Consider the following 24,483-nt stretch of genomic DNA (forward strand, 5'->3'; position numbering starts at 1 on the left):
TGTTCTCATGATAGTGAGTGAGTTCTCACAAGGTCTGATTGCTTAAAAGTGTATATAGCACTTTCTCCTTTGCTTTCTCTTTCTTCCTTGCTACGATGTAAAGATGTGCTTCCTTCCCTTTTGTCCTTATGCCGTAATTATGTTTCCTGAGGCCTCCTGGACATGCTTCCTGTACAACCTGCAGAACTGTGAATCAATTAAATCTCTTTTCTTCATAAATTACCCAGTCACAAGTAATTCTTTAAGCCAGTGTGAGAACAGACTAATACAGGTGAGAATTTCTTTAAGTACACATCTGAATGTTTATGATTTGTGTATATACACATGTATGCACACACATGTAAATACACACTATTTACATGTGCATGAACATATTTTCTTATATTTAAAAGAGGAAAACCATATATTTCAAAATATTTACTTATACAAAGAGAAAGAGAAAATCAGGTGGAATGTGTTTGGAACAACACTTAGTTTTCTCTGAATATAACTTGTTTTGTTGATATGACTTTAGAAGCATACAGATATTTTGCTTGAAGAGACCAATAACAAGGGCTGAAGTTGAGGCAGCAAATTAAAAGCCTACCAATTAAAAAAGCCCAGGTCCAGATGGGTTCACAGCCAAATTCTACTAAGTAATTCTACGAAGTAAAATATGGTATTCTACTAAGTAAAATGCAGTAAGCTTACTTATGCCCAGGTAAATATTATGTTAGTTTTTTTTTTCTTTCTGTTTAACAAATTGTTACAAATGATACAACTTAAATTATTTTAAATTATCACAAATTTACTATCCCCAAATTTCCATGGGCCAAGAGTCTGGCATGTTATATTTAGATTATCTACTCCTTTGCTCATTTCATAAAGCTAAAATGAAGGAATCCACTAGAGTCTCAGTAAGGTAAACATCTGCTGCTAAGCTCCATAGGTTGTTAGTAAAATTCAGTTCCTTGCATTCATAGGACCCAGGCCTCTGCTCTCTTTGTTGACTACTGACTAACGTACATCTCAAAGAATGCTGTCAGACCCTTGCATGGGTGTGAGAAATCTCTCTTACGTCAAATCTCCCTTATGTTAAATTCTTCTTACACTTTGAATTTCTCTTGTGTTTTTCTGCAACCAAAGGGAGAAAACTCTTTGTTTGTAAAGGCTTGAGTGATTAGGTTAGACACACTTTGACCATCTCACTATCTTAAAGTCAACTGCACCAGATAATAAAACCTAATCATGGGAGTCAAACCCATTAGTCTTCACAATCCTAGGGATTATGCAGAGAGGGTAAATGGGGTGGAAGGTGGGAGTGGATCATAAAGAACATCTTAGAATTCTGCTTTATCACAGTCATTATGCCCATTTTCTACCATAAGGTACCAGGACATGTTTAACAAATTGCTCGCTTCAAGTCTATAATAGTGCATGTACTTGCTGAGTCTCTAATATCTTCTTATATCGCAATCAAGAAAGCTATCAAATTATACTAGTTATCAGAACTGAAGAATCAGATTGAAAATTCTCCTACTAGCCAAAAATGAGGCAAAATGTGCATCAGTAAGAATAATTACAATGGGTTAAATCATACCAAATATAAGTCCAATGAGTTTGCCAAATAGCAAATTCAGAGGGAGCAGTCCTCCATAGGACTGCCTTCACTCCAGAAACCAGCTGAAATTTCAGAGGTCAGCAGTTCCAAACTTACTTTTGACTAGCTGGCTACAAATTTGGGAGTTCATATTACCACTCTCACATGTTGAAAGGACTGACAGAACTCACAAAAGTGCTATCTTTATGATTACAGTTTCATTAGCAGTATAGAAATCAAAATCAGACAAATGGAGAGAAGCATAGATGAAGTCTGGGAGTGTCCCAAACATGAAGCTTCTGTCATCCTGAGGGTCTCAACCTCCTAGGACATTAGTATGTGACAGTAGGTAGAATATTGTCAAATATGGAAGCTCACCTCAGTCTTTATTGGAGTTCAATCACATACTGCCCATGGGACTAATGCTTTTAAGCTGCAGCCCCTCTGGGAGGTTTATGTTAGTATTGCTAGTCTCTGGAACATTGGTATGTTTCAAAGATCCCATCATATGTCACATTGTTAGACTACCTGGTGGTCAAAGATCCCAGCAAAAAAGACACTCATCTCAGGCAGGACATTTTAGGGGCTTGGAGATCAACTCCAAGTAGCTGAAGCAAAGGCCAAAGCCATCTCTTTCAGTAAAGTGCATTCTTCCCTAAACAATATGGTAATTCATTAATTCATAATAATGCTTAAAAACAATGACACACACACTGGTCAAACTTGAAGGATGTTAGGGAACCAATTCATGATTCTTTAAAATGATAAGTAATTGCAAAGAATTAAGCATGTATTTTGACTTTCCTATATGATCTGTAACTGAGTAGCAAATTGGTCTATGCTATCATGTTAGTGTTAGCTAATAAAGATAATATTATACCACCATTCCTAATGAATTTATATTATTGGTCTATGCTATTATATTACTGTTAGCTAATAAAGATAATATTATAATATCACCACTCCTAATGAATTGATAGATGAAACTCATGATTTTCAATGTCTTCTAACATCACAGAAAGAGAAACAAGGAGACATTATATGTTTCTTCATGAAGGTACACAGAAAATGTGTCCAAAAGTACACTTGGAAATAAAATTTATCTACTAACAGGAGATAGAGAGGTGAAAATATTAAATAACATCACAGAGATACAATACTCCAAGTTCAGACTATAAATTGCAACAGAAAAAAGTCACCTGCTATTAAAAAAAGAAGTAACAAAGAAAGAAGGAATAGGAATCTACAGGTTAAAAAACTTTAGAGGCATATCAAGTACAAAGGAAACATTAACTGTGTTCTGACATTATAGAAAGTAATGAAACATTTGTGAAAGTTTGATGGCTATCTGGTGATATCGAAGTAATTATTGATATCCTTGTTTGGGGTGTGAAAATGCTATTGTGATTTTATTTGGGGGAAATGAGTGTATCTTTTCACGTGCATATTGCAATACAGATTAAATGCTATAATGTCTGGAATTTGCTTTTATATAATGAAGGAGGAGTGGGAAGAGATATATCTGAAACAACATTGGGAGGGAGTTGATATTTGTGTCATAAGCTGTATGATGGGGTATTAGGATTCATTATATGTTTTCTGTATTTTGAAATTTTTCATAATAAGAAATTTAAAATTTAGAAATTTAAAAATGTATGTCAATTATTTAGAACTTATCCAACTTAAAGCCAATTGATGTATAAGTAAATAGATTATATAGAAATAGATTGGAAGAAGCATTCAACTCTATGACAGCAATCAAGAGAAAATCCAAAGAAAACCTTATTATTTTCTAGTTAGGCTAAACTAATCTATCACTAACATAAATTTGTTTATTTTTTTAAAAAATTAAGTGATTTAATTCAAATAATAGGTTATTGGTTGAATTTATCTAAACCTGCTCCCAATTTAGCAAAAACAATTTCTATTTATATATAGTTTTAATAATGAACCTTGTTACTTATCAATAATGTAGAATATATTTCCTCTTTGGATTAATAAATTTGGTTATAATCCTCAGTACAAGTTATTAACTTCAGAGTTAGTTCACATTTTTTTCAATATATATTAAATAGAAAAACTTTAGAAAAGCAGTACGGAGCATCTTCACATTTCTAAAATTTATGATGGGTTTTGAGTGCATGTATGTGTGTTATTTTTGAAGATTATAATTTAATTGTAAATGATGTTTGCATTATCTCAAGATTTTATGTATCAATCTCCAGAACGGTAAAAAAATTAATTTTTGGCAAATATAATAAATGTAATTAAAAGCATATTTAGGTACTTTATTAACTAAGCTTTCAAAATGGTTACAGAAGACATGCTGTTTCAATGTAACATGAAAGCATCATTTTGTCATGATTACAAATAATATTCTATATAGGTTTCTATTATAGCTAAGCATAAGAATTTGTATTTAAATTATTATTTTAAATTATATAGTTTTCTTTCTTTGATAAAAAAAGACCACTGTTTTCAATTAGCATATAGAAAGCTGGTAGTAAAAGATTACCAATATTTGCCTTTCTGCAAGAGGACCTTATATTGTAGTTGAGGGGAGGAAAGTAAGCAAAAAACAAACAAAAAAAAGAACAAAAGTACTTGAGGTCTGATATGGTTAGGCTTCATGTTCCTACCCAAATCTCATTTTGAATTATAATTTCCATAGTGCCCATGTGTCAAGGGAGAGATCAAGTGGGGGTAATTGGATCAGGGGGGCAGTTTTCTCCATGTTGTTATTGTGATTATGAGTGAGTTCTCAGAAGATCTGATGGTTTTATAAATGTTTGGTAGTTCCTTTTGTGTTCATCTCCTTCCTACTGTCTTGCTTCCTCTTTGTCTTCCAACTTGATTGTAAATTTCACAGTTCCTCTTGGCTGGGAAGGACTCAGGAAATTTACAATCATGGTGGAAGACAAAGAGGAAGCAAGGCAGATCTTGTGAGAACTCACAATCACAATAACAGCATGGAGAAAAGACTGAATATTATCTGCCTAGCTTATTATGTTTTACTTAAATTGCTGTGGTTTATTTTCATTATGAAGTCTATTTCTTCTACATATTAATATAAACTATCAAAAACAAGATGTAAGAAATATGTCCCTCGCTCTTTGAGTTGCTATTTCAAAAATAAAGGCTTTAGAGTTTACATGTAAGAAAGAAGTATATAAGCCTTTATGGATCACCCTGTTATGTGGCATACACAATAAAGCTTGTTATAAAAAGACAAAGAGTGTTCTCAAGGAGCCTATTTTCTGATTAACGAGCAACAGACAAGTAAACATATTATTAAAATAGATTACAATCAGTTCCCAGAAAGCAAGAATCAAAGAATATTATGGGAGTGCCATTCAGGTGGAGCTTCCTAGAAGAAATAAATAACAGACCTGAGTCTGAAATGATGAACAGTTATTATCCTGTCAAATGTGTATGTGCTGTGATCTGGGGAACTGGGGATTCACTGAGATAGAGGTGAAGGTGAAAGGGAAAGAAAAGACAGTGTTAAGGGCATATGTGCAAACGGCACTGGGTTCAGGGAAATACTGCTTGTAACTGTAGGGCTGAAACATGAAGTTCAGGAGTGAAAGCATAACATGCCTTCACTGGAGGGGAAGAAAGCTGCTATTCTAAGCTCATGATTTTACTTCCCTTAAAGGCCATGAACAATTACTGAGTGGCTTTAAGTAAGGGAATAATATAATTGAGATTACATTGTTTATTTGCCAAAACCCCATGTAACTCCCTGAGTTTCTGTTTTTATTATTATTATTATTTTGCAGAATGTATTATGATTGTAAAAGTTAAAACGGGGCCTCAATGTAATAATAAAGTGTTTAGCATTCTCGAGTCCTGCTAACACACCCACATTCAGTTTCAAATCCTGTCAAGTTTTAGCACTTAAACTCCACAAAATACACAGGGAGAGACTGAAAACTTAGGGAGCAATAATCTTTTTTTAAAAATTTATTTATTTTTATTTTATTGCATTTTAGGTTTTGGGGTACATGTGAAGAACATGCATAGTTGTTGCATAGGTACACACGTGGCAGTGTGATTTGCTGCCTTCCTCCCCATCACCTACATCTGGCATTTCTCCCCTTGCTATCTCTCCCCAGCTCCCCACCTCCCACCGTCCCTCCCCTATTTCCCCCCAACTGACCCCCGTGTGTAGTGCTCCCCTCCCTGTGTCCATGTGTTCTCATTGTTCAACAGGGAGCAATAATCTTATATGCAGGGAACCCTGTGAATACAATACTTGGGAAAAGAATAAATTATGAGAACAATCATTTAACTCACAAATTATCAGTACTGATCTTTTAAGTACTCTTCCTCCTTTTTATTTGAAATCTCTCTGAAATAGACATTTGATGCCAAATTTTCCAGCTGGAGAGTGACATTTTCTATCTTTTTTCATACTGAAATTGCCTTTATGATAGTAAAATAGATCTGACCTAAATGGCTGCATCGTGGCTTTTTTTTTTTTTTTTTTTTGTGAGGGGGACAGTATCTCTGTCGCCCAGGCTGAAGTGCAGTGGTGTTATCCTATACCTCCTGGATTCAAGTGAATCTCCTGCCTCAGCCTCCAGGGTAGCTGGGATTACAGGTGAGTGCCACCACACCAAGCTAATTTTTGTACTTTGGGTAGAGAAGGGGCTTTGCCATGTTGGCCAGGCTGATCTCGAACTCCTGACCTCTAGTGACCTGCCTGCCTTTGCTGGATTACAGGTGTGAGCCACTGTACCAGGCCCATCTTGCCTCCAAACTACCCTACCCTTAGTCATTTCTGGCTAAGTCAAGCTAGCTTTGGGAGAAATTTAGTTTATAGTTTATAATATTATAATAGCCCTTTCCCAAACTAAACCACCATTGTAAAATTAACAAAAGGAGGATGAGAGGGGTTTGAATTCTTCCAAGATATAGGTGTCGTTAAATGATTACCAGCCATTATTCCAGAAGTCACAAGTTTTGCAACTTTCTCCATTATTTCTGTAAATAGCATAAGTATTGTAGAACCTAAGATTGGCCTTTTGAAATGTTGTTTCCATTTTTTTGCATTTCTGATGACCACATGGCCCCACCTGGGCCATTGAGTCCTCTGAGATCCCCACTCAGGAGAGGACATGCACAGTAGGACTGTTTTCCACACCCCTAGGATTGTATCCCCAACCAGTCAGCAGTACCCATTTCCTAGCTCCCTGTCTGCTAAACTATCCTTAAACAGTAACCTTTGAATTTTGGGGGAGGCTGATGGATAATAAAACCCCAGTCTCCCACTCAGCTGGATTTACATATATTATCTTCTCTACTGCAATTCTCCTGTCTTGGTAAATTGACTCTATCTGGGCAGCAGGCAAAATGAACCTGTTGGGTGGTTACAATACCCTTTTCTTCATATGGTATCCTGTAGACAAATATTTCTCCCTTATGTTATTATGAATAACATAATTTACATGTGTTTATACACACAAACACAGACACACACAATACAAATAAATAAATTCACATACTCTTCTATTTCTTTCTACTTAGTGCCAAATTTCTTACAGTTACACTTTATACATCTTAGTCTCTTACAGTCTGACTTTCACTTCCAATATTCATTGGAGGAAATGGTGAAAAAACATTTAGGTGTAATTTTCCTTTATTTTTCTGTCACATAGGATGCCCATTTTTGAAAACTCTAAATCACCTATAACTTCTTACTTTACCTCTCATTTAATTGATCACATATGGACTATTTCTTGAGAGCTACCCTCTTGTGATAAAATCTCATAGCCTTCTCAAGGTCATCTCTTGTAAGTTGTCTGAATGTCAGACAGGAACATTGATGAAAATAGTTGATCCTTGGGGAGAAAGGGATTACCTAAGGGATTATGTAAGAAAGGTGTGAGTGAAGACTTCTTCCCCTGGGCATTTTGGCTAGTGAAGGAAAATGGAACTCAAACTATCAGAAATTAAATTGCTTTCTGGATAAGTGCCCACTGAAATTGTTTTGTTGAAAAATAATTGAATTTGATTATATGGCAATTCTCTGTAGAATAAAAAGTGAGGGGGGTGTGTGTGTGCACGCTCGTGTGTGTGTATAATTTTTACTCACATTAAACAACCTTTTTCTCTTGCTCTTCCTGTGCTGTCAGTCACTCTTATGGTTTAGTTTCTGAGGTCTCTGAAAGATGTTTATTTGTCTGTGAGGTCAATTAATCCCATTATTCTATTAATATTTTCTTATCCCTTGAAGATTTTCTTGGAGATTAAAGGTTTTGCAGCTATGATGATAAGATTTCATAAAACTTCCCAAACTGCCTGAATAAGGTCTGCAAATCATCCAAACTTCCCAAGAGAATTTAAAAATCTCAATACAGAGAAAATTCGGAATCAAGGTATTTATACAAATTGGTATCAGAACCAGCATTCAATAACCTGCAATGCAATACTGCTTATAATAGTAGAACTGCTAGTACATTTGTTATGGTTTAAGGCAAAATAGGGACTTCTATACTGTCCGTCTTCCCTCTCCAAACATTACCAACCCAAATTTCGTAACAAGATTAAATTTGCTACTCCTATGTGTTCCAAACTTAAATGCTCTTAGCCCTGTGCTGCTGCTAATACTGAGCTTTCCAAGTGGCTTCAATGATTCAAAAAATACATGATCTCTGCCATATGGCTTGCTCTCTAAATCTTGCTAAATTTTTTAGTTTTTTTATTTTTTAATTTAATTCTCAGAACCTTAGTTAACATCAATTGTGGTTGTTTTTACCAGGAATTATACCCAAGTATCTTGATGAAAACCAGTAATGGGCATATGTGAATACAGAAGATTCTTTCTTAAATTATCCTTCACAGCCATAGCTTGAAGGAGAAGGAGAATATGGTCAGAGGCCTTGTTGCCAGGACCACCTAGCAAATGTACACCATTCTTTGCTTGCATACTGCAGGGAGAGGGCAGTGCGTGGGTGTTATCTTTGAACTATAGTAAGATAGCATATTAGGGAAGAGCCATCATTATAATTAACCAGTTCACTAACTTCTATTTGACAAAAATGATTGGGAAACATGCAGGAGTAGGGGAGAGGAGAGGCAAGCAGTCAACTACTTGTATATATTTCACACACTGTGTCCTGTAGTTGAATACGTATATAGTTAGGTTAAGGAGAGTACCATTTTTGTAGGTCAAATTTTGCTGAATATTGGCATTTTTGTGTTATTCAGCCTCAAGGGATCACAATTGGTTTCTGTCTGTAGAAATCGTGAATTAAATGTGAGAATGAGAAGGAAACTATCCAGAGAGACTCCAGTTCGCTAGAAGATCTAGAGTCTTTAACCTAGTGTGCCCACCCACAGCTAAAGATTAATTCTGTATTCTTAATAGGGATCAGAGAATGGACTACTGGCTACATATTTATAAAATTTAAAGATTATTTTGAAAAACAGAACTCTTTGTTACCTACAGCTTAAGAGAGAAGGCTGCCAGGCAGGGCCATACCCAAAGATAGGATTGTACCCAGAGATAGGGAAGCAGCAAGCTGCAGCTGTAGAGGCAGCTTCTGTAAAGCAAATATAATTGGCTAGGTTTTGTGGGTATAGATTAGCAGATTTGAATAGTATTCTGCACACCAAGGCATAAAACTGTCTCTAGATGTCTTGTACCTGGCCACAGGATGATTAGGGCAGGTAGGTGTGTAGTGGCCCAAAATGGGAGAGCCAGATAAGGAAAATGTTGAGCATATATTTAATTAGCTGCTCAAGAAGGAAAACTGGCCCCAAGTCAGGACCTCAAAACTGGGTCAAAATAGCATTTTTAAGAAATCAAAACTGAATACAATTGATTGTTGTTTTGACCTCAGTTTTGAGCTTGATTATTTGGGTTATTTGAGTGGCCTTTATAGTAGAGAAGACCTTTAGAGGATCAGGCTTAAGTTGTCTTTAACAACACAGAAAAATTTTTTATTATGAGAGTAAAAAGGTGGAAAGCAAGTAGAGGAATAACACATTCTTGTAGGTCAGCCAGTAACCAAGTTTCCTATTTATATGGCATTAGCCAAGGAAATAAATCCGAAAATTGGAGGTTTTTAACAATATCATTGTGGAGATTAAAAGTGCACTGAAAGTGTGAGTTACATTTTTTTTTTTTTTTACAATAATATCCTGGCATATTCTTGGGGTCGAAGTGGCGGGTCTAGCAGTTACATTATTGGAAGGGATTAACTGATAGTTTAGTAAGGTGTATGTAAATATTAATGGTACATGTTTTATAGCTAAGGGGACGGTTGGTTGTTTGCTCATAGTCAGAAACAAAACATGGGAAGTTGTGGACAGCTGGAGGGGATGTAAGACATGGCACTTGGAACTGAAATGTCCTCTTCCCAGAAGTACATAGCAACACAAGACAGTTGCCTCTTGGGGAAAGCAATAATCTCCATTTATGTTTAGAGCAGTGCAGATAATAAAGCATCTACCAGATTTCTCTGTAGCAATGGAAGTATAAGGGTATATACCAGGTCATTTGGTTGAGCAAACAGCGAGCTCCCTAATATCAACAGAATAAATGCAACACATGTTCCCTGTCCAACTTGTCAGTGCTTTATGAGGAACCACCTGTGGGTGATGCTGGGGCAGTAGTCTCAGTGTTCAGGATAAAGTTGCCTCTGACACAGGTCTATGGACTGGAACAATGTCATTTGAGGTGATTTCATCTCTAGAGGTGAGCTCCTGGGCTTGGAAAATGTTGTTTGACACTTGGGACTGCAATATGTTTCCCAAGTGTATCCTACTCAGGTGGACATGAGTACAACATTGGGCTGGAGAGCTCGATCACCACCTGTGAAGGTGATACTGCCATAATGCATCAAAGTACTAGAACCTGACTGGCAAGAGAGACATCTCAATTAAACGTAGCCAGATCTAAAATCTCCCAACAGTTTAAGATGTTCCCAGATAGGTGATGAAAGGGTTTTTTTTTTTTTTCAAATAGGTCTTAAATTACATGGCCTGATTTGGGTGTGTGTGTTTAATAGAATGTTAAATTGCTTGGCAGTTAAAACATCCAAAGCTACTGTTGGAGCTCCAGCATTATCCTGTAGGCAGACCCTCCAATTTAGCTGAGGTCTTCTCCTTTCTTCAGTTGTCAATGTGTTTGATGATGGCAAGTTAGCAAGGTGTTTATGATAAAGAGCTTGTGTTAGCCACAGCTGAGCTTTTAAACCTCAGAATTTGTCCTATTTGATTGAAACAATGACTTACTTGGAAGATTTGAGCTTCCAGGTCACAAATCAGTGAAAGCACTCAGACCAGTACTAACAGGAACAATAGTCAACAGGTTGGTGTGCACTCGTACTTGCCAGGCTTTTGTTATTTAATGTTGATTTTTCTCCAGCATATATTATTACCAAGGAGGGGTTGTCTGGTGTTATAATTGTGGGATAAAGTGTTGATTCCATTATTATCTTCAAATGTGATTTTATTTACAAGTGAATTTTTTAATCTCCATTTTTGGTAGCCCATATTGTCTGGGGGGTTTTCCCAGATAGGTGATGAGAAGGGTTATGCTGCAGATAGATCCTACATGTGTGATAGACTATTCTTTTTTATTTTTTTAGATGGAGTCTCTCTGCTTATGCTGAGATCCTCAACAAAGTTTAGCGGAATAAAGTGCTCACGGCGGGAATTAAAGGTAAATTCTTATGAAAAAAATCTCAAGTATATGTCAACTCTCTCAGAGTCTTGCTCTTATAATTGCCTCTGTCTGAGACCCATCACATACAATTATCCATGAGAATAGAGGATGCCTTGTTTACGTGCTTTATCTCCTGCCTCAATTATCAAGACTTCCCTCACTGTTCTGACATAGCTCCTTCTGTCTCTACCCAACAACTTTTCACTCTTTACCATCTCACCTTGCTCTATTTTTCTTCAGAGTACTTTCATTAACTGGCATATTTTGTAATTATTTTTTATTATCTAATTCATTTTTCAAAAATATCCCCAGCATTTAGAACCATGATTGTTATGTAGGAGGTGCTCAAAAAATGTTTGTTAACTGTATTAATCAAAACATTTTGAACGTTCTTTTTTTTTTTTTTTTTTTTTTTTTTGAGATGGAGTCTTACTCTGTCACCAGGCTGGAATTTACATTTTAGTTCCCCCACAAAATTTTTAAATTGAATTTCAAATACTAGTTTTGCTTATTTTAGGAAAATGATTTTTGTGTTTTAGAATTAGGTTCATGAAAGATTAAAAACACATACCCTAAATATAAACCACAACATAGTTGTTTTTTAAAAAGCAAATTAATATAAAGCAAGAAAAAGGGATGCATGCATAACATTTAATGTCAGCCTCATATACAGCTTGATAGAGTTCTAATTCTCAAATGACTCTGCCTACTGTGAATATATTCCTTCAGCGTTTCTATTTAGAGATACGTATGGTATAAAAATCAACATTGAGATGTATTTCAAAGCAATTGAACTGCTCAACAATTTGTTGAAAAACAAAGTAAACCAATTACAATTTATTTCTGAATTTATTTATAACTTTTTATTCAAAATAAATATTTGATTAAATTTAAAATTGTTATTTTTAAGCAACCACTTAATTGCCACACAGAGTCACCTTGTAAATGTCACTGAGCACTTTTATATGTAAGTAACAGTTCAAATATACTGTGACTATCAAATAAAGATTTTCCATATTGCCAAATAAAAGTCTATCTGAAACAGAAACTGGGGAAATTTTTGAAATATTATCTTATTAATCATCATTGTTTTACAAAATGATGGTAGTAGAAATTCAGTCTACAACAATAATAATGAGAGTATCATGTGTGATTCTATAAACCTAATTTTATGCTTTCAATGGCTTAGTGAGGGCACAGAAAGGGCAAAAATGTCTCCACAAGAAGTGGGACATGAGAATAGGATTTCACTTTGGCAGGTAAATTCTAAATTCAACACGGCATATGTAATATCAGAGACACACAAGTATATGAAAACAGAATCATTTGCAAGCATGAAGAACTTGACAGTAAATAGATCAATACATTACCTGCTAAATGTAAAAATTTGCCGACTGGAAAAAAAAATATCAGAAATGTATACAAAGAAAAAAGGAGTAGTTTTGGCTGCAGCCGTCTGTCATTAAGCAAGGAAGAGATTGCCTTGGACCAATAGCTGAACCCCTCATATGGAATAAGAAGTAATTCTATTGATACACTTGGTGTTTTAGCCTGTGAGCATCAAATATTCAAATGATATAACTACCCCTTGTCCCTATCCCTGCCTTTCAAACACCAGTTCCAGTACCATACTCAAACCAGCAATCTTCTGATATTGGTCTCCTCATGTAGCTTGCCTAAAGGAAATGTGCTATGACAGTTATAGTTCTATTATAAGAAAATAAATTGGCATTGTAACTTATATATGTCACTTTTGATTTTAATCAACATTAGTTAGCCTTTTCAAGTCTGATCAATTTTATACTGTTGAACTGTACCAAGAATTTGTCCTTATAAAGCAGAAGACCAGGTCACCATATCCTACACTATGGTAAATATTGTTTTGCAGTGTCTCTTTCTGGCAAACTTGCAATCCTTTTTTCACAACATCTTTAAGAACAAATTTACAAATACTATTGCAGTGTAGTACAAATAATTACAAACTTCTAGGTAAGTATATTCTCTAATTTTATAAATGTTCGTTGTCATTGCATTACAGGCCATAAGCAAAAATGTTGTTATATAACTTCTTCCCCTCCCTAGAAATTAAAATTTTCTTACTCTTATTTAAATATCTAAGTTTATTGATTATGACTTTTTAAAGTATGTATAAATATAAAGAAATTTGCATATTTTCTAATTCCTCCTTAATAAAACTCCACTTATTATGATACTAAAGTATCTATCATTTGGGAATTCTGGTCCTATTATTTATTTCCAGATTGTACTGCAAGCACCTGCATTCACATAACTGTCTCTGAATAATGCTTCAATTAGTTCTTAATCAAAAGCAGAAATCTTTCCATGTGAAAGTTCAACCCTGTTAAATGAAGATTGAATTTTGTAATGTCTCAACTCTAGCCATATTTCACATGGTAATGACTATTTGTGATCTTCGCTAGTAATTTTAAATCCTTCAATTAATAGATAGAAGGATAAATGTTTAAATAACTCTTTAATACCTTTAGGCTTGTACTTCTGGGTTGAGATTTCCTACTCAGACTCCACTTTCAACTAATTCAATAATTAAATGTTTAATAAAAAATAATAATTGAATAATAAAATCAACACCTTAAACATTTGGAGTAATGTAGGTCATTCATACATACATTTATTCTACAAGTACTACGTCTAATTGATGGACACTGATAAATCAGATTACAAACTGGTAACAGAGGGACTTCAATGCACAGAGAATATATACACATAAAACAATAAGACACATAGAAGTAGGTATTTGCTTTAGAGAATTATTTGGTTTTAATTCAATTGAAATAATATTTAGTTGAATATTTTATGCTAAAAACGTGATAGACAAAAACTATACAGAGTTGTAGAAGAAAGGATTAAATAAGACATAATTCAAAACAGAACTTAGGCATGCTTTCATAAATACATATACCATGAAGCTGGAAGCCATCATTCTCAGCAAACTAACACGGGAACAGAAAACCAAATACTGCATGTTCTCACTCATAAGTGAGGGTTGAATAATGAGATCACGTGGACAGAGGGTGGGGAACGTCATACACCAAGGCCTGTCAGGGGGTCGGGAGGAGGGGGAGGGAGAGCATTAGGACAAATACCTAATTAGGACTTAAAACCTAGATGATGGGTTGATAGGTGCAGCAAACCACTATGGCGCATGTGTACCTATATAACAAACCTGCACGTTCTGCACATGTATCCCATAACTTAAAGTAAAATAAAATGAAATACATACATATGTACATACATACATATACTGAAGTTTGGAGATAAGACAAATTGAAAAGAATAACTCTCTCTCTCTCTCTCTCTCTCTCTCTCTCTCTCTGTAGCAAAGATGGAAGGGGTAGTGGTGAAAGAAAATGGAATTTAGGGGAAAACATCCCAGAAACAATCTGGATCTTAACAAATAATTGGATGGTTAACCAACAGTGGAATTCCAAGCCAAGGCAACAGCAGATGCAAAGGCATAGAGGTGCACTAGTGCAGGCTTTATATTCTGGAATAGCATTCTGCTTAATGTCCTTGTGGTGCTATTTTAATGGAGGATGGCCTCTGAAGATAATGCTGTAAAGATGATTTAGGGGAGAATCATTGAATTGTGGCATTATCATCCAACAACTCCCACAGGATAGTTACTCTGACTGGCACTGAAAGTACAGAGAGAATAATTGTGCTTACCTTATAAAATTGCTGTGTGAATTAAGTTATTTCATATTCTAAAGCACTTAACTGAGTGTTTGATTTTTAGTGGAAGCACTGTATAACCGTTAGCTTCTTATAGAACTCAAAAGTAGAGCTGATGCTAAAAAATGCAGATTTCTCAAGTCACATGCATATGTATGGTTGTTTCAGCCATGGCAGTATAGAAGAGATGGCTCAAAATGAAGACCTGGCATGAGAACACAAGCAGTCCACACTAACATCCTCAATGCACTGAGGAATTACTGAAATTAAAAAAAGGCTTATTTTAAAAAACATTCAGCTGAGTCAGATTGAAAGGGAGACTGGAATCTTACAGGCCATGGAAGATGAAAGTGTCAGAATGGAGTGTTTGTACATTCGTGTCAAATTCTTAGAGAGGTGGCAAAGTAATTGAATTGGAAAGAAGTCAATAAGGTTTTGGTTTCCAATGACAAACACGGTTCTTAAAAGTGAAAACAAGAAGTCAGATTTTAATGGCATGATCAGGACCTACACAATGTAACAATCATTGTCAACATTTTTAAGAAATGTGATGATAAACAGAGGAATAGATGTTTATAAAAAAGAAGGAAATTCAATGATTTTTAGTGTTTCTCTTAGTTTATTTTACATTTATGTATGTGAACTTTAAAGATAAGGAAGATGATTATTTTGTTTAGAGGAAGGAGAAACTGAAGTGTTGTCAAATTAAGGGAAAAGTTATTGAATAAAGTTCTTATCTGAGGTGAAACATCATAGAGCTCAAAATTCAGGGCATTGATATTCAGGCAGGAAGCAGCAACATCTATCTGTAACCCTCTCTGATTTATGGAGTAAGATATCTTGATCTTCTGCTTGGCTTGGTAGTAGGTTAAATAGCCTACAGATAACAGGCTATCTCAACTGGCATATGTAAGATGACAAAAGAGTAGGTTAATGAATGGGATCAATCAAACACATGTAGTGAAGTCAAGGCATTTTAGGCAGAGGAAATGACAAGAATAAAACTAATAGCTTTTCATTTCCACTTGCTCTCTTCTTTCCATTTCCTTCTTGCTTCTTTCGTTTCATATATTATTATTATTTATATATCATGAATAAAATAATCATCTCTCCATTAGTAATAGGTATAAGACAGGCAACACAGCACAATGGCTAAGAGAATGGTAACCTGATTCTGCATGAGATTGGATCCTGAGTATACCACTTATTATATGCATAACTCTGTGATGGGTCATATGTAAACAATTCCCAAGGACAGACTCACCTGATCCCTCCAAAATATGTAGCAGCTGAGGGAGTGACTGCAGTAGCCCTAATGGGAAAATTAGGTTGCATACCCTATATACTTATTCTCCTCAACTTAAAAGTGGTTTTCAACCCATCTAGAAGGCAAAGGCAAGTAATGCTGCTAAACATCTTACATCCCCAAATATCATTATCCAGCAGAAAATATAAGTAGTGCCAAAGTTGAGACATTCTAAACGAAAAAAAAAAAAAAATAGAGACAATAATTACTGTGTATCAAGCTCATAGAGCTGTTATAAGGTTTAAATACGTTAACTCTTGTAAAGCATGTAGAGGAATGCCTAGTGTTTAATATATACAATAAAGTTCAGTAACATGAAAATAATGATGACAATGATAATAATGTTTCAAACTCTATCCCATATTACGTCTTTAAAGTATGTGAAATTCATATCACTATTGTACCCATGTATAAAGATAATTCAAGATGTGCATATCTATTTGAGTAAAGAAGGCTTCTTATACTATTTAATTGGTATAAATATTCCTCAGTAGAAAGTTAAATATTATTTAAAGTAGCCATTGTTCTAAGATAAATAATGAACTTAACTACTTTTCTATTCTCATTGAATTATCCAAACATTTCAATGACAAATAGATTGAATTTTGACAGAATATTTTATCTTATTTAGAAGTAATACATATTTGCAGGAAGAAAAAAACTGGTGAATTTTAATACAGAGAAATAAATACAAAAACCAATACTTGAGCAGAGAAAAATATTCAACCATAACTATAAAACTAATGATGGTTATTTTATTTACCTGCACCACAGTAAAACTTACATTTTCCTCTCCCGCCATCCATTCATTCTTTCCAAAATTGAATGGGCTAGAATCCCCTCAGCTGCAACATTTAAAAAAATAACAATTTTTAAAAATAAATAGTTTTAATTTTAGTTAAATATGTAAGTTTGTGTTGCTGCTTCAATTCAATTTTGTTTCTTTGTTTTATCTCATGTAACAAGAGTTCCACCAATGCAGAGCCAGTATCGTCAGGGCTCTGTTTCCATTTGTCTTTTGTTTTTCTTGGTCCCATCTTCCTTCTTCTTTGGGCTTCCATTATCAGACAAGTAGAAAAAAAGCTAAGACAGTTCTTGAGAGTCTTTTAAAGGTCCAATATATAACAACATCCAGAGATAAGAAAAGGGGTTTTACTCTTATTGAAATCATAACACCTTGAGCAGAAATTCTTCTTCCAGCAGAACTCATTGACTTATAAATAAACAAATCATTTTCACACAGAATTATGCCATCACCAGTTTAGACAAATATAGCTTCTCTTCTAGGGAAATGCTTTCCCTGAATAAATCGTTATGAAGCAGAGGAGACTATTTGATTAAAGCTGAGACTATTTTAGGAAAGAAGAAATGGAAAGGATAGACAAGGGTTCTGTATCACTTCATCTTACATTTTAATGTGTACGTGAACCACTGAAAGATCTTGATAATGTGCCAATTTGGAACCAGTACTCCTGTAGGTAATCTTAGATCCTGCACTTCCAATAACTTTCCAGTGGTGTCGATAATCCTGGTCCCTGGACAACAATTTGAGGAAGAAGGTGTGAGAACTTTCATTATGCACTTACTCGGAATTTGGTCTTTAAGGAAATAAGAGAGGACACAAATAGATGAAAAAACATTCCATGCTCATGGTTAGGAAGAATCAATATTACGAAAATGCCATACTGCCCAAAGTAATTTATAGATTCAATGCTATCCCCATCAAGCTACCATTGACCTTTTCACAGAACTGGAAAAAAACCACTTTAAACTTCATATAGAACCAAAAGAAAGCCCGCATAGCCAAGGCAATCCTAAGTAAAAAGAACAAAGCTGGAGGCATCGCACTACCTGACTTCGTAGTACAAGCCTCGAGTAATCAAAACAGCATGGTACTGGTACCAAAACAGAGATATAAACCAGTGGAACAGAACAGAGGCCTTGGAAGCAATGCTAAACACTTGCAACCATCTGATCTTTGACAAACCAGACAAAAACAGGCAATGGGGAAAGGATTCCCTGTTTAATAAATTGTGTTGGGAAAACTGGCTAGCCTTATGCAGGAAGCTGAAACTGGATCCCTTCCTTACACCATATACAAAAATTAACTCCAGATGTATTAAATATTTGAACATAAGAACTAACACCATAAAAACCCTACAAGGAAACCTAGGCAAAACCACCCAGGACATAGGCATAGTCAAGGACTTCATGACTAAAACACCAAAAGCAATGGCAACAGAAGCCAAAATAGACAATCAGACCTAATGAAACTCCAGATCTTCTGCACAGCAAAAGAAACAATTGTTAGAATGAGCCAGCAACCAACAGAATGGGAAAAAATTTTTGGAATCTACCCATCTGACAAAGGGCTAATATCCAGAATCTACAAAGAACTAAAGCAGATTTACAAGAAAAAAACAAAGCCATTCAAAAGTGGATGAAGGAGATGAACAGACACTTTTCAAAGCAAGACATTTATGAGGCCAACAAACATGAAAAAATGCTCATCATCATTGGTCACTAGAGAAATGCAAATCAAAATCATGCTGAGATACCATCTCACGCCTGTTAGAACGGCAATCATTAAAAAATCTGGAGACAACAGATGCTGGAAAGGGTGTGAAGAAAAAGAAACATTTTTTCACTGTTGGTGGGAGTGTAAATTAGTTCAACCGTTATGGAAGACAGTGTGGAGATTCCTCAAGGATCTAGAAATAGAAATTTCATTTGACCCAGCAATCCCACTACTGGGTATATGCCCAAATGATTATAAATCATTCTACTATAAAGACATATGCACACCTATGTTCATTGTGGTGCTGTTTACAGTAGAAAAAACCTGGAACCAACCCAAATGCCCATCAATGATAGACTGGACAAAGAAAATGTGGCATATATACACCATGTAATACTATGCAACCATAAAAAATGATGAGTTCATATCCTTTGTAGAGACATGGATGAATCTAGAAACCATTATTCTCAGCTAACTGACAGAAGAACAGAAAACCAAACACCACATGTTTTCACTCATAGGTGGGTGGCAAACAATGAAAACACATGGGCACAGGGAAGGGAACAACACTCACTGGGGTAGGCGGGGGGATGGAGGGGAGGGGAGGGACAGTGTGTGGGGTGGGGGGAGGATGGGGAGTGATAACACCGGGAGAAATGCCTGATGTAGGTGAAGGCCTGGGGTGGGGGGGAGGGCAGGTTGGAGGCAGCAAACCACCATTGCATGTATGTAGCTATGCAACAGTCCTGCAGGATGCAGGATATGCACATGTACCCCAGAGCCCAAAGTACAGTCAATCGTAGTCTCTATTCTCAAGGGAATAAAAACTAATGGGGAATTTATAGTGTAGTGTTAGTCTGGATTTCATGTAGGAAAAGAAAAATACATGAATATACCATTTCAATATTGAAATTTAAAATATGGTTATGTTTATCCTCTCAATATAAACTAACAATATTTAACTTCTGTGGATTACATGCTAATCTAATAACTCTGAAAAAATATTTAAAAGCATTGTCATTTATTCCTATTGTTAATAGATGTGATATGGAGATAAACTCTCTATTTTGTCTCTACATCTTTAGATACTGAGAAATAGTACTTTTTTAAGTTTATAATTTACAATTTCTCTATTCACCTACTTGAAATTATTTATAAAATTTTTTCTGATGTTCTCAAATATTTTATAAAAAATAATTCACTTTAGTATGATAAAAATAATAGCTCTACATATTCATGGATTTTTTTAAAAAAACTTCAGAATATAAGAATTAGTTGTTGTATTAGCCTAGATTCTCTGAGAAGCAGGCACCAAACTAAAATTAAATAAGAAGAAATCTCATAGAGGAAAAGCCTGTGAGAGAAAATGGGGAGAGAGCCAGGGGATACTTACAGAGTCATTAAACCATGATACTGTTAAAAAATTAGAGAGGGTGGTAAATTTTAATTAGTTAGTGTGGCAGCATTTCAAACTGCCATGTAGATATAAGGCAAATTAGGTAGTTAGGCAAGGCAGATGATAAGTCCTCAATTCAAAGCTGTGCATCAGAGGAAAGCTGCATCTCCCAAAAATAGGCCTGCATTGGTATCCCTGCCATACTTAATCTTTGGTTGGGAGTACCCTGAGGGTTGTTCATCAGCACAAGAACCTACGTGAATTTCAGAGCACTGCTGCTGGGCCCTTGGAGACTTAAGCTCCCTGCAGCTATAGGCTTGAGAGGCACATTCTCATGGTCATCATGGTTATATCAACTAGACAGTGTTCTTTGCAGAGTTAATAGAGCCAAACTAGGTTCCTTACATTTAAATTTGTTCTGTTTAGCCATAGGCATAAAATGACAATTGATCTAAAGGTTCTGGCAGCATATGCCTCCTGTATCTTGAAAATACCTCCAGGAACAAAGTGAGGGAAGAAGAGATGAGAATGACCTTAGGAATGATCAAAGCCCATGCACTGCTGTGCTGCATCCTATGCCAAGTGCCTATGTCCAGCCCCTGTCGCTGCCACCATGCCCAACAGAAAGGCTGAAGGGGATGCTAAAGGAGATAAAGCCAAGGTGAAGGATGAACCACAGAGAAGATCCATGAGATCATCTGCTAAACCTGCTCCTCCAAAGCCAGAGCCCAAGCCTAAAAGGGCCCCAACAAAGAAGAGAGAGAAGGTTCCCAAAGGGAAAAAGGGAAAAGCTGATGCTGGCAAGGAGGGGAATAACCCTGCCAAAAATGGAGATGCAAAAACAGACCAAGCACAGAAAGCCGAAGGTGCTGGAGATGCCAAGTGAAGTGTGTACATTTTTGATAACCCTATACTTCTGGTGACTGTACAGCTTGTACAGCTTGAAATACTATTTTTTATCGTTTTATAAAAATGCAGAATTTTGTTTTACTTTTTTTTTAAGCTATGTTGTTAGCACACAGAACACTTCATTGGTATTTTGGGGGAAAGGGGCATATGTCACTAATAGAATGTTAGAATGTCTCTGAAGCTAGAATGATGTGGGGAAAAACACATTTACCTTCTAGTTTTGAGAGACTTCTTGGCTCCCAGGAGGAGGGATTCCCTGACTTTGATGCACATGTGCCACCTCGGCACAAAAGTCTTGTGGTATGGAAGTGAGTTCATTTTTTCATGTCCTCTTCTCCCTTTTCATCTTTCAGCATAGATTTAACTCCCTTAAAACCAGATATCTGTTGGGACCTGACCCCCAATCATTGGTAACCAGTGTGTCAGGCAATCTAAACTTCCAGTGATGCCACTGAGATGGCACCTGTCAAAAGAGCAGTGGTTCCCATTTCTAGATTGTGGATCTTCAGATAAATTCTACCACTTTCATTTTACTTCCTGGAAGTCAGGATCGGCTCATGAAAAGTTGTAAAACAGCATGCTAAATGTGAAATGTCAATCCTCACTCTAAACTTTCCCTGTTCAGAGCATCAAATGAAGATTTCATTGACTTTTATAGTGGCTTTCTGATTTTTGGTAGTCCATTGAAGAAGGGAGTGTGAAAGTTGTTGTATACTGTTAATGACTGTCTGCCCATGTCCTGCCTGAAATACCATGATTGTTTATGAAAAGTCTCTTTAATAAAGCTGGATACAGTTTGGCTTGGAAAAAAAGAAAATAACTCCAATTTATCTTATTATGTATAAAAGCAAAAATATTAGATTTAAAATTCCACTATACATGAGACTTCTGGATGCTTTATAGAATTCTCACTTTGTGAGAAGTTAGGTAGGTAAAACTGGACATGCTGAAGGACACGTTTCAGTACATTCCAGGAAAGCCTTAACATGCAAACTTAACACTACAGCTACTTACTACTAAAGTAGTGCCACTTGGGCAACATGGTAAGACGTACAAAAAAAGCTAAAGCGATGAAAATCACACCTGGGAGACTCCCAATGTATTACATGACACACGAGCACAGACCAAATGCTGGGAACAATATAAAAAGTATCATGTTTAATCCATTTATAGATGAAATCTTGAAATTTAAGTACAACAGATATATGTGATGGTATTATGGTCAATTTCTTTAGCAGCATTTATTACATTCATTTTATAGACCTTTCTGTATTAAAAAATTCAGGATCATCAAAATTATTGCAGTTCCTTGAATCACTATTGTGATTTCGGTGGCATGTTCATTCAATGAAAGCGTGAGCAAGTTGCTCAAATGTTATGAAATGTCAATGACTATATATGGTGAGAAGAGAATAACTAATTTAGCAAAGCATCGAGACTTGGCTTTAAACTATGGCAACTGTCAAGTTCTGAGAAGAAAACAACAGCTGCCTGGTGCCTACATTTAGGAATGGGGTTGTTCTGCAATCAAGACATCTGGCCAACCACAAGTCAGAAACAATATTTCAAATAGTGACTAGTTTTTAAAATGTATTCTGTAGCAGCAAATCCAATAACTATGCTATTAGTGCATTAATGTGGAACAAACTTTTGGTTTGTTTTCATGCAATTTACATTACAACACTAATCAGTTCAACAAAAAATGGGGTGCCCACTTTTATGGTCAGCTTCTTGCGCCACTGCATAGTATTTCTAGAAATGTATACTGTGATAAATTTGGAGCAATAAGCCTAATTTTATTTTTTTATCATTCTATGAGAAGGGTATTATTTTATCTGCTACGAAACATCTACATTGTCCTCTTTGATGGTTAGTAGATTTAATAAAAAGCTAATTGTTTCATGTCATAGTTGAGCAAAGTCAACTAAGAAAGTTAATTAAAAATACATCGTCTTGGGAGATAAAGAAAAACTAAAACAACCTAGTTTAAAAATTGAATTTAGTGTGTTAAAATTTCAAAAGCAAAATATTTTGTAAAGCTTTGAGAAAAAAAGTATAGTGTAGAACTTAAAAGAATAAATTTATGCTTCAGAAGTTTGAAATACTATAGACATGTAACCTACTATTAATAAATAGTATACTCCCACAGTTATTATTACAAATATAATATACCCAACAATCAGGATAAAATTCAAAGATTGCTTTTAGGAACTTGAAAGCCTCTTATGATTAGTACTATAAAGGAAAATTGGTGTCCTTTTAGAATATAATATTTTAGAAAATTGCTTATAAATATTAAAAGAAGTATGTGCAGTAGCTTTCTTTGTCATAAATTAGAAGAGGCAATCTCATATGCTTTTCAGTTTACATTATTGCTTCCACTTAAATCCTGAGCAATTTTTAGAAAGAAAAATTAAAGAGATGCTTAATGGTTGAAAACTCTCTATGACAGAGGTAGCTGAATTTTAAAATTTGAAACCCTTGACTTCTTCAAGTAAAGGGACCATAGGAAATTATCTCAACTCTTTTGAATTAAAAACCTTATATTGAAGGTCTCTGACACAAGGACCCAATTGAAACTTAAAAAAACAATATTTAAAATTGGTAAGCAGATGTAGTGCTAATACACAAGTATGACTGAGAGCTCATCCTTTCCCCCTTATCTTTAAGAAAAATATAAAACAAATTTGCAGAAGCAAATAGCAGATAGCTTCCTTGAAGGCAAATTTTCATTCCAATTTTACTAGATCTTAGCTACAGTTTGCAAAATTCACTTCTGATGTTTTATGCTAAGCACATCTGTTGTTAGTAGCTGGAAGACAAGCATGCTCATTTTTTTAGAAGTCTATATAAATGGAAAAGAGTGGCATTATGCAAAGGCTTTTATAAGTATCACTTAGGATAAAATCAGAGCTGTTTAGTCCCTGTAAGCATATTCAAGAAGAATTTGTCGCTGAGCCTCAAAACAGATTTCTGTAAATTATTTTATCCTAAGAGATGTGAATCCCTCTTGTGGATTAAAAACAGAACACTTCATAGAAGTTTAGATTCCAGTAATCAGCTACCTACACACTATAACAAATTATATAAATAATTAGACCAATTGAAATAATTTAAAAAGTAAATTCCAATTCCTAGGTTTCATTATTTAACAAATTTGAGAGATATTACACTAATACATTAACAAATAAGAGAGATAATAAAATACACCTCCAAAGTAGGTGTCATTACTTGCTCTAAGTCATATATAAACCAACTCAGAAAAGTACCAACTTTAATAGTAAATTCAAATAATATTGGAGAACTGTGTATTTGGGGTGTGGGGTGGAGGGTGATGTATGACTTATCTTACCATTAAATATGTTTGTCTGCCACAGACCCT

At 35.2% G+C, this 24,483-nt stretch overlaps 1 pseudogene; it reads left to right on the forward strand.

Annotated features, from left to right (window-relative positions):
- The first annotated feature begins 20,805 nt into the window (after nucleotides 1-20,805).
- Nucleotides 20,806-21,078, forward strand: LOC116550031 (annotated as a pseudogene).
- The last annotated feature ends 3,405 nt before the right edge of the window (nucleotides 21,079-24,483 follow it).

The sequence above is a fragment of the Sapajus apella genome, unplaced genomic scaffold, assembly GCF_009761245.1.
Source record: "Sapajus apella isolate SASKATOON/1434 unplaced genomic scaffold, GSC_monkey_1.0 scaffold7, whole genome shotgun sequence".
Taxonomy (NCBI): Eukaryota; Metazoa; Chordata; class Mammalia; order Primates; family Cebidae; genus Sapajus; species Sapajus apella.